Below are 11,409 nucleotides of genomic sequence, written 5' to 3'. Positions count from 1 at the left end.
AAGTTATTGGCATCTATTTATCTTTAGAAATAGAAATTTCTTATGCTGATTTTTCTCTTTATCTGGAGCCTGCATCATTGAATTGTTTCATGCAAGAAGAGTAGCCATGTAGCATGACTGAGAGAGTACTGGGCTTGAGTCAGGGGATTTGGGTTTGAGTACTAATTTTTTCTCTTTCTTATTGAATGACTATGAACAAATTATTTATTTGCTATGAACCTCCATCACCTCTTTTTAAAATAGTGATAGGGATGGCTGCCTACTGCAAAGGTTTGTGATGAGGAGGTTTGTGATGCTACTCTGTTTGTGAGCTGTAAAGTGTTGTTCTCATCTAAGCCATCATGAGTAAGAAGCTGTGGGCCTTTTTCTGGTGGGATATCCTCTGTCTCTATGAGGCAGCAAGGGCTTGGCCATTACTGTGCCCATTTAATAATGAAGCTTGAGTCATAGATCAAAGAGGTCACCTGAGGGGTTAATCCATACTTCTAAACACCATATTACTATTTCTCCCAATTCACTCTAAGGGTACGTGAAGGTAGGCTGATTCAGCCAACACCATTTTCTATGAATCTATTCTCTGTCATTTGGAGGAATCAATATTATTTTGCTTTTGAAAAGATTCTTGCCCTTGAGAATCTTTAAGGGTTGAGATACAAACAGTTGAAGCACACAAAATAGTGAGTCCATCAATTTGCACCACAAACTGAAAGCATGAGCCAAGGAGTTAAGTATTACTTGGAAAGCCTTCTCATAAGAGACAGAATTTAGGTCAGGTTTGACAAAAGATTATTGCAACTCATAAGCTATGTGACCTTGGGCAAGTTACCTAATCTCTCTGAACATCAAGTTCTTCATATAAAAATTCAAATATGAATATATTCTGATTAGGGTTAATATGAGGTTTAAATAAGATAATGGTGATAAACTACTTCATAAAGAGAATATAATAAAAGCATATAAATGAATGACCAATACAACCAAATTAAATAAAAATACAAAATCCAAAATAAAACTTTAGAAAATAACAAGTTAAATACATAAACAATTGATAGGAGCCATTATTATGAGCATCGAACAACTTTATTTAAGTGCACAAGGTGGGTGGGAGTCTGCAGGCTGGGCAGTGTTTTGGAGATCAGTCCACAGACAGTAGGGCCCATATATTGGCTAAAGTTCAGAAGAGAGAAGAATGACAGGGAGGACAATCTGGTCAGGAAGATAACTCAGCCAGGACCTAAGAGCAAGGACCAAGGCAAAATATCAGTTCTAGGGACAGGACCGATATAGCAGGTGAGACGACAAGAAGATTGGGCAGGCCCAACACCCAAGGTCTGAAAGTCAGCTGCTGTGATTTAGTGGCAGATGGAGAGGGGTCAGGGCTGTTGCCATGCTGTTGGCCTCACACTGAATGGGCCAGGAGCTGAAGAAGCATGGCACCTCCTTGCTGGTGTGGAGATAAGGGGGCCCAGCTGAACCGAGAGGGTGGGGCCAGGAAGTGGGCCTGATAGGAAGACATTGCTGGCAGGAATGGCAAGAGCAGAGAGGTGTGCATCAATGAGTTAGTAGCAAGGAAGAACAAATCCATAGGCATGGTTGGAAAGGAGAGCGTGTCCTAAGGTGGAGGAGTTTGGATTTTATCAAACCGGTCAAAGGAACAGCGTAGGAGTTGAACAAAGAAGAAGAGAGAGACAATGAAAAACGTGGCTTGATGAAGACTAGGTTATTGGCTGTGAGACAGATGGATTACAAGTATAGAGACAATGAACAAAAAAACAAAGGACTACAACTGGGGAGATCAGGGAGGTTGTGATCAGTTCTAGATACAACTGTGAAAAGTAAAACATGCAGAACCCAGGCCAGAGTTGGAGCAGGACAGGTCTCTGAGAGTTAGTTCAAGACCGTTTCTTTGCTTGCTCAGGTACTTATTCCATTCAATTAATCTTGTGCAGAACAGAGGCTTCCAGAGAGGTCTCCTTTGGATCTACCAACAAAACAGAACTTTTGGTTTGCAGAACTAGGAAGAAAACATCATCACGAATGGAGGCTCCAGTGGGCTCTTTGTCCCTTTTAGAGTCTCTTACCTCCCAAAGAGCCCACATTCCTGCAGCTGAGGAGCAGAGATGCCTGAATGGAGTGTGAACCCTTCAACCTCTTTCGAACAGCCAGGGCTCTCTTAACTGGCATCTACCTTTGGCAAGATGTTTGAAAATGCGGTAGGAGAGGAGAGAAAGTTTGGAAGGATGTTAATGAGAGAAAATGAGCTACCCAGAAGGGACCCTTTTCAGCAGAAGTTAGAGGGTGGAGAAGAATAATTGAAGAATATAAATATGCCTTGGAGTGTTAAGTAACAGGATTTTAGCCTCTCTCAAATCATAGGAATCTTCAGGCATTTCTGAGATGCTGTCAACACCCACTCATCACTATTTGTTTTTCCCGTGTTGTAGGGCAGTTGGAAAGTGATTTAATAATTATCTCTACTTCCTTACTAGATAGAAAAGTTTTATTGAAGCATAACATGAAATGTTAGATTCTCCATAAGGGTAGCCTAATATAGTAGACAAGACAGAAAATTATGACTTGAGTTCTAACCTCACGTGGATCCTTTGTAAGTACTAGGACTATAGTCACACATATCCCTCTGCACTTTTGTTAAATCTATAAAATCATGTTGAAAGATTCCTCATAATTTCAACATTCTATAATTTTGAAATCTACAAAACTATAGAAGGAAAAACACAATGGGTCAATACTTTCAACTTAAAAATGGGTCCATTTGCCTTGTTTTTATGAAAAAAAGTTTGGGACTCACTATAATTCAATTTTACCCATGGAATGAAAGGAATTGTGCTTATGTCTTTGTTTCTAACCTCTGGGTTATTATTTTCTTATGACTCATCAGACTAGTAAATGCACCAGAAAGATAAGATGATTTGATTTTTTTCCTATTTTGGATTTCTTGTCCTATATTCTTTTCGAAGACAGATGTATCTTGATTTAAGCTGATTCCAGACTACCACCAGGAATGCTGATTGAGTCTTAAAGGCAATGAACTTCAGTCTCAAAAAGGATGGATTCTAATTATTTCCAAACCGATACCCCTTTATTGTAGCTACTATGCCTGGAGTTCAAGTTATTGGCCTTGTTGTTACCATGGTAATGATAGCTCACATTACTCAACCCAGAAGTAGGCAATTTTACCATATACTAAGTATGTTTTGGAGGTTAAAATACTCAAAAGAAAATGTGGCCTTTGAGACTGAGCTCTGGAAGATATATCTATTTTTCCTATATAATTTTCTACTTTAAATTAAAATACATTCAATCTATTGCCATGACTTCTTTCTCTAAGCAATAGAAAGTAATTTATAGAAACTCAGTTTTGATTCTTACCTTTATTATAGAGAAGCTGTCTCTGTGAATTTCTTACATTCGAAAGGAAATACACTCTATTGGTTCGAGTGCTCACTACATGCAAAAATTCACACATAGTGCCTTATATGGATTATCTTATTTAATTCTGCAATAGACCCAGAAGATAGGTAATTTAAAAAATCATTTCCATATTACAAATAAAGGAGTTGAAGTACAGAGATTTTAATTAACTTATCCAAGGTCACATAACTAGTAACTGGGGGTGTTGGGATTTGAACCCAGGAACTTTGTCACCACTGACCAGAGCCCATATACTTAACCACCTATAGCAATGCCTCTGGTTAAGGTCCAGCACCTGGCTGTCAAGAGCTGGGATTCACCAAGAGCTCATACCTTTTGGCATCCTTTGGCCATGTGATATATAGCATGGTAGTGACTTGGCAACAGAGTATATTTATTTATGGATTAATACATCTTCTGAAAGACAAAGAGCCTAGTAATTTGTGTTTTGTATATAAACTATGGCTTTCCCTAATTAGAAAACTCTTATCATAAAAATTTTTCAAGACAGAAAATAGCTGGCTAGTGATCTTTATGGTATGTGTGTATGTTGCTTGAGGAGTTGGAGAACACGAAAAGAGAGAAGAGATGCTGAAGCTCTCCCCAGAGCCCAAATGCCCACCACATTTTGAGTAGCCCGAATTGTCCATCTCTTCCCCATGTATTGAGCAGAAAGACAGGAGTCGGGAATGCTCTTGCAGGCACAGTGCTGGGCTTCAGGAGGCCTAAGTCCAATATCCAGCTCTGCAATAGTTGCATACATAACCGAGGATAAGTCACTGTACCTCTTTGAGCCTCAGCAAAATGGAGGATGGAATTGGCTGGTGTGTAAGTACCTTTTTATCACTAACAATCTCATTTGTGCTTTTAAATGCCCTCTTCCTTATGGTAAAGGTGATGAGGGTGATGAATCTTGAGTGAGAATAGGATTGAAACTCTGGGCCTCTTCACCAGCTTCATTCCTGGCCTCTCTCAAAATACCTCTCTGTCTGTCTGGTCAGGCACACATATTTGCCTGTTGATGATAGTGTGGGCCTAATTGTTTCTCAGAACTTCTATGAGGCTGGAGAAAACAGTTCTAGTAAGAACAGCAGTGAATTGGAAGCAAAAATTTTGTCCCAACTTGTAACTTTGGGTAAGCCCCTTCCTTCAACAAGGCTGATTCCTCCTGACTGTACAATAAGGAGTTCGATCATATACTATCGTAAGCTCTTTAGAAGGTTATCTTATGATAAACATATCTGTATTAAAAGTCCATGGAGGTACAAGAGAGGTGTCTTTGCAAAATTTCTCTCTAGAAGTGTTGAAAAGGCTGGCTGTGACATCTCAGTTAACTATCCCGCTATTTGGATGTGGGGTATCAATAATCAATTACCTAAGAGACATATTTCAGAATAAGATTCATAGTTAGTCATTCCAGCCCCCTCATCTCTTATGTGGCCAATTTCTTCAGACTACTCACTTTTCTTACTTCTAACTCTTTCTGACTTGTGTTTGCCTTCTACATTGCCACCAATCCTCTTGCCTTAAATATAAATCTCATCACGTTGCTTCCACAGTTAAAATTGCTCAGTGATTCACTGAGTGATTCATTGTCTATAGGGTGGGTTCAAACCTTTTAACAAGGCAGAATGGGCCCTTCATCATCCACATTTACTTAGCTGTATCTCTTGCCACTGCTACTCTCTGTTTCACACTGAAATCGTCATCATTCTTGGAAACCATTGCTATTTATCACTTCTCTATATGTGTTACCTACATTAATTTTCCCATCTGTAAAATGAGAATGCAAATACCCACATTCTTTATGATTATAAACTTAGTAGAGATATAATAGGTTATTATTTTAAGAGGTATGCTTAGAATTCCTTTTAGAGAGTGAGAGCTCTCATCGTTTAAGAAGCAGCTTATTACGGATGTGGTTAGTGTGAAGGTGAGGTTTTTGGAAACACCTTGGATGGGCTAGAGTGAAACTAGGTAGCTAAACTGCCTTACTTAAAAGGTAATCTCAAAATTAAAAGAGAATTAAGAGACATTAAAATTAAATGCAACATGTGGACTTTTGTAATTGTGAAAATTTGGAGAGCAATTGGATATTTCATGACGTTAAGAAATCATTTTCTTTTTAGACGTGGTAATATTTTTTGGATGTCCGTATCTTTTAGAGATACATACTATATTGGTCAGGGTTCCTGAGAAAGACAGAACCAGTAGGATATATGTATGTAGATAAATAGATATGTGAAAGGGGACTTATTAGGAGAATTGGCTCATGCAATTATGGAGGCTGAGAAGTCCCGTGATAGGTCATCTGCAAGTTGGAAGCCCAGGGAAGCTGGTGGTGTTTCTCAGTCCAAGTACAAGGGCTTTTAAACCAGGCAAGTTAATGGTGTGACTCTCAATCTGAGGCTGAAGGCCTGAGAAGCCAGTAGGTGGTGCAAGTCCCGGAGACCAAAGGCCAGAGAACCTGGAGTTCTGATGTCCAAGGGCAAGAGATAAAAGTACCCCAGCTTCAGGAGAGAGAGAGTGAATTCACCTTTCCTCTGCCTTTTTGTTGTATCTGGGCCCCTAGATACAACAAAACAACATTGGATGGTGCCCACCCACATCGAGGGCAGCTCTTGCCCACAGAATTCACTGACTCACATGCCAATCTCCTCCAGAAACACCCTCACAGACACATCCAGAAATAATGCTTTACCAGCTGTCTAGGTATCTGTGTTAGCTAACCAGTGCTGTGTAACAAATTACCACACACTTAGAGGCTTAAAACAACACACATTGATTATCTCACAGTTTCTGTGGATCAGGTCTGAACATGCCTTAGCTGGGTTCTCTGCAAGGCTGTAATTAAAGCGTCCAACAGGGCCTGGGTCTTGTCCAAGTCTTAACTGAGGAAGGATCCACTTCCAAGCTCATGCAGTTGTTGGCAGAATTCAGTGCCTTGCAAGTTACCAGACTGAGGGTCTTGGTTTCTTGCTGGCCGTCAGCTGAAGGCTGCCCTCAGTTCCTTGCCATATAGACCTTTTAAATGGGATACTCACAACATGGCAGCTGGCTTTTTCCAATCAACAAGGGAGAGAATCTCCTAGAAGGATGGATATTACAGTCTTATGTACACACAATTGGTTAGGGGGAAGTCACACATTCTGCCCACACTCATAAGGAGGGAACTACATAAAAGTACAAACACCAGAAAATAGGAATGGTGAGAATCACCTTACAGTCTGTTCACCATACACACTGAATGTTTAATGAATGAAGTATTATTATTCCTGGGAATAATAATGTGTCTAGGATTTTCTTTAAAATGATCCAGTTATGGTAGGAAGTGAGAGACATTGATTTAAAATTTTAATCACACATTGGCCCTTGTTGAAGCTAAGTACCTGATTGATTGCACTCTTTTCTTTTGCATCTGTTTGCTAATTTTCATAATAAATGCAAGGCAATATCAAACACATTATTTGGGAGAAGGAACTCAGAAACAGGAGGAGTTACAAGGAATATGAGCACCCTAAGAACCCTTGGAGATATTGAGAAGGACCCCAAGTTTCCTAATGTACATAAGATGGACATTCAAGCCCATTTTTACTTAAATGTTAAAAGACAAGATGACTTCAAAAAGCTGGAGAACTTAGGGACAGTCAGGGGCTGACATTTAGGTTATACAAGGCTTAGAAGAATCACCTGGTATATGATAGGAGTTCATAGTGGGTCACTCTTGTTACTTCCTACAGGGTGCTATTGGAGGTATAGAAATAAGCCCACATGGATCTCGTTCTTCTTGAAGACTCTGTCCTTGCTCTTTCTTTCTCTCTCTGCCAGCCTCCATATCATATATTATTTTTATGCCATCTGTAGGATCCACATTGCACTAAATCTATTGTAAAGACTTGGTATAATTGAGTCCATGTAAAGATACCAGTATAACAGAGGAAGTGCTTCCACTGCCCCATAAGTGACATTCAATTGTGCCCTCTTGATCTCTGACCTTCTCACTAAGATGTAAAGTACCACAGATGAAGGTTAGTTGATCAACTAGTGATCAACTCTGGCCCTCCGCGCTGCCCTCTCAGTCTCTGGAAGAACAACAGATGGGATCCAGATGGCCATGTTAGTCCACAGTGCTTTAATTAGTGGTACAGTCCTACCAGCAGAGGAGGAAATTTTATAGATATTCCTTAGAAGGCCAGCGTTAGGGGAGGGAGGAAAAGGAATGAAGTCTTGCCTCATCACAGAAATCCCTCTCAAATTAGCAAGAACACAAACATGGGTAATTAGAGGAAATGCATACTGGAGTGCTTGTTGTTATTCCCGTGGCTGCCTGTTAACTTGCGGCACTTATCTCATTAGCAGACGGTGAGAGAGAATACTCTGTCCCAGGGTCTTGCACATCCTGGAACTGATGTGCTTTCAGAAATGAACTGGGTGCCGAGAAACTGATCCAAACAGGAGGGAATCAGATGCATTCCGAATCAGAATCTCTGATGTTTTCCCATGTGGCTTCATTACTTAAGGTAACCAGAGAGTGAGCGGGTGGGAAACAAGGAGGCAGGGTCTTCATTTTAAGAAAAAATATCATCAAGAACTCAAGGACTCTGGAAGTGAGTCAAATCCCATTGAAATCCCTAATTTGCACATTCAGATTAATCACATGTGAAAAAAATGGAACAGTAAATAGTCCACAATGACCTAGAAAGAATTATTTAATGACTTACTGTCTCTGCAAACTAAATGTTTAACTTGTGGACAGGAGGGAATTTGATAGAGATTTCACAGTATCCCCTATGGTCTTCTTTTTTTTTTTTTGAGACGGAGTCTGGCTCTGTAGCCCAGGCTGGAGTGCAGTGGCGCCATCTCACCTCACTGCAAGCTCCGCCTCCCGGGTTCACGCCATTCTCCTGCCTTAGCCTCCCGAGTAGCTGGGACTACAGGCGCTCTCCACAACGCCCTGCTAAGTTTTTGTATTTTTTTTAGTAGAGATGGGGTTTCACCGTGTTAGCCAGGATGGTCTCGATCTCCTGACCTTGTGATGCCACCCCCCTCGGCCTCCCGAAGTGCTGCGATTACAGGCGTGAGCCACCGCGCCCAGCCTCCCCTATTGTCTTCTTATCCCTCATCACACACAGACACAGACACACACACACACACTCTTTTTTCCCAGGTTCTCAGTGACTTCTTTGAATTGAGAAATTATGCATTTCTCTATTACAAAACAATCTATTAATTTCTAACTACTCATTTATTTCCACAAAGATGGATAGAGAGCTTGATATGTGCAAATTACTCTGACAGGGGTTGGAAAACAAAGATGAATGAGACATTGACTCTCATTCATGGTCTAGGCAGAACTTAGACTTTACCATTTTTGTTTGTTTGTTTTTGAAGGTTTCAAATTTATTTCTTCAATAATGCCATATCTTAAGGGTATACAGTGCTTTCACTTGGCATCAATTATGAGGTATTTTTTTAAACAATTCAGTACTATCCCAGCTGGGATGATTACTGATCTCTCTATTCCCTTAGGGTGACTCTGCCAACAGCGGACAGGTTCCCTTTTATTCTAATTTGTGTTGCTACGTATGTCCATACAGCAATACAGACGGTGTCTCCACTAGCTAATACAGCATTACCGTCTTTGTCATGAAAATCAGATGTACATTTCCGGTGGCTCTGCCTTGCCATTTTTTGCCGAATGCTTGGAACATGGAGACGACTTAATGAATTTTTGACCAAGGAAAACATCATGAAGGTGAAGATAGAACTGAGGAAATGCAGCCGCTGCTTTGGTGCAAATTCACTTGAGGTACCTTTGAAGAGTGCTGAAACACAAAAGCCACTCACACTTTACTTTTTTTTTTTTTTTTTCCTGGGACTGAGTCTTCCTCTGTTGCCCAGGCTGGAGTGCAGTGGCGTGATCTCAGCTCACTGCCATCTCCACCTCCCAGGTTCAAGCGATTCTCCTGCCTCAGCCTCCCAAGTAGCTGGGATTACAGGCACCCACCACCATGCCCAGCTAATTTTTTGTATTTTTAGTAGAGATAGCATTTCACCATATTGGCCAGGGTGGTTTAGAACTCCTGACCTCAAGTGATTGGTCTGCCTTGGCCTCTCAAACTGCTGGGATTACAGGCATGAGCCACTGCACCCTGCCTTCAAACTTTTCTTTTAAGGATAAAATAACATGTACCACCAAAATAATACTTGTTACTTATTGTGTGCCTACAATAGATAAGGAACTCACATGTTGTCTCATTTAATCCCCAGATAGTCCTACAAAGTATTGATAAAATGATAAATGATTCCCATTGTACACATGAGGAAACAGTTATTGGTAGATTTGGGCAACAGTACTAAGAACAATGGCCCTAATATAGTAAGTGCTTACATCTTAGTTGAAGGACATGCATGGGTAAGTCACCCAGCAAGTGAGCGAAGACTCTGAACTTGAATCTGGTTCTACCTTCCCGTGCTTGTTTTATTACCTGCCATTGTTTCTTACTCCATCATCTGAATGCTCAGGATAGATGAGGACTTAAACAAAAAGGGGAAAATGTCCCTAAAATTTTGGGCCATCCTTTAGAAACATGTGAGCACTCGTGACCAGCAGAATCACCATACAGCCAATTGAGGTGAAACTTTGAGCAGTGACTTAGTGGGATTCTTTTGCTGTAGGTTAACTAGAGTCCAAGGGGCATACAGCTGTGGAAGAGATGATTTAGTTAATTTGTAGTAAAATAGAACAGAATAGAAATATGCTGTCAGTCTATAAACACCTTCTCCAACTCCCTTAGCAAAGGGATTCCCTTCTTTCATACCCACCCCTCATATTACCCTGTAGTGATAAGTGTTTTCTTTTTGATTCCCTGATAATAATTGAAAGCAGCTTACATGTTTGGATAAGTGTAAATATGTGGGAGCAGAGAGACAGCTACAGTATGCCCTGTTCAGGGACTCTCATATTCTATAAAGTTCCTGGGCCGGAACCAGAGAGACTCATAATTCAGCCTCCATGGAAACCGTGCTCTGTGGTCAAGCAGCTCAGAACAATAAGCAGATGAAGCCAGTGGAAGGCAAGATTATTTGTTGAGGGAGTCTAGGCTTTTCAGAGGCTTAGGTTTTAGCACCAAGCAGAACGTAAAGAGAAGAAAACTAAAGAACGTGAGAGGTCTGTTTTGGCTCTACCTATTTGTTTTCTTTTTCATTTTGGCTGTCGTTGGGCCCATTTAGAACAAAAATGTCGTACCATTTTTGTTCCTTTTGGGTCTTGCTCTTTGCTGATGATTAGCAATGATATAAGGTGAAAGTTGGTAAGACTTAGTTCTCCCAGAGGTTTGGCATAGAAAAACTGAGAACAAAAGGCTTTGAGACCCAAAGAGTAAAACTCCAATAATGAACTAATAAGCATTAGGATAGATTTTTGGAACAAAGGATTTACCCAGCACTTCTTTAAGTCACACCATGAAATTATCTGTTTGATTACAAAATCACCTTTCTCATAACTAATATTTTAAGCCCAGAGAAAGAGAGGCATGGGTTAAGCAATGAACTCAGAGTCAAGACACCTACGTCTTGTCCAGACTCTGCTTCTAACTAGCCGTGTGTCTTAGGTGCTGTGAAACCTTAATTTTCTACTTTGTTAAGTGAGTATATTTGACTACATGCTCTAAAATGATCACATTCTCAAATGTTTGTTGTCAGAAGCAACTAATGGAAATTGTGGGTGTCTGGCTCTATCTTAAATTGTAACTGTGACAATTCGAAACCATCTCTTTTTAACATGCCTCAGTTTTCTCATCTGGAAAGTATGTCTTTTTAAAAATTCCCTCTTTCTATCCCTGGACTCTTTGTGGTGGACCTGTGTAGGGGAAGGCCCATAAGTCATCCTGACTTGGCTGACAGCCCTGTTAACAAGCAATCATACAGGTCTGGCAGTCCTCGCCACTCCTAGATGCTCTACATGAAAGGGTAGAG

At 40.5% G+C, this 11,409-nt stretch overlaps 1 pseudogene; it reads right to left on the bottom strand.

Annotated features, from left to right (window-relative positions):
• Positions 1 to 8,949: 8,949 nt before the first annotated feature.
• LOC112132302 (cytochrome c oxidase subunit 7B, mitochondrial) lies at positions 8,950 to 9,217 on the bottom strand (annotated as a pseudogene).
• Positions 9,218 to 11,409: the final 2,192 nt, after the last annotated feature.

Source organism: Pongo abelii, chromosome 1 (assembly GCF_028885655.2).
Source record: "Pongo abelii isolate AG06213 chromosome 1, NHGRI_mPonAbe1-v2.0_pri, whole genome shotgun sequence".
NCBI classification, from domain to species: domain Eukaryota; kingdom Metazoa; phylum Chordata; class Mammalia; order Primates; family Hominidae; genus Pongo; species Pongo abelii.
The sequence above is the reverse complement of the archived record's forward strand: the minus strand, read 5'-3'. Positions and strand labels throughout refer to the sequence as shown.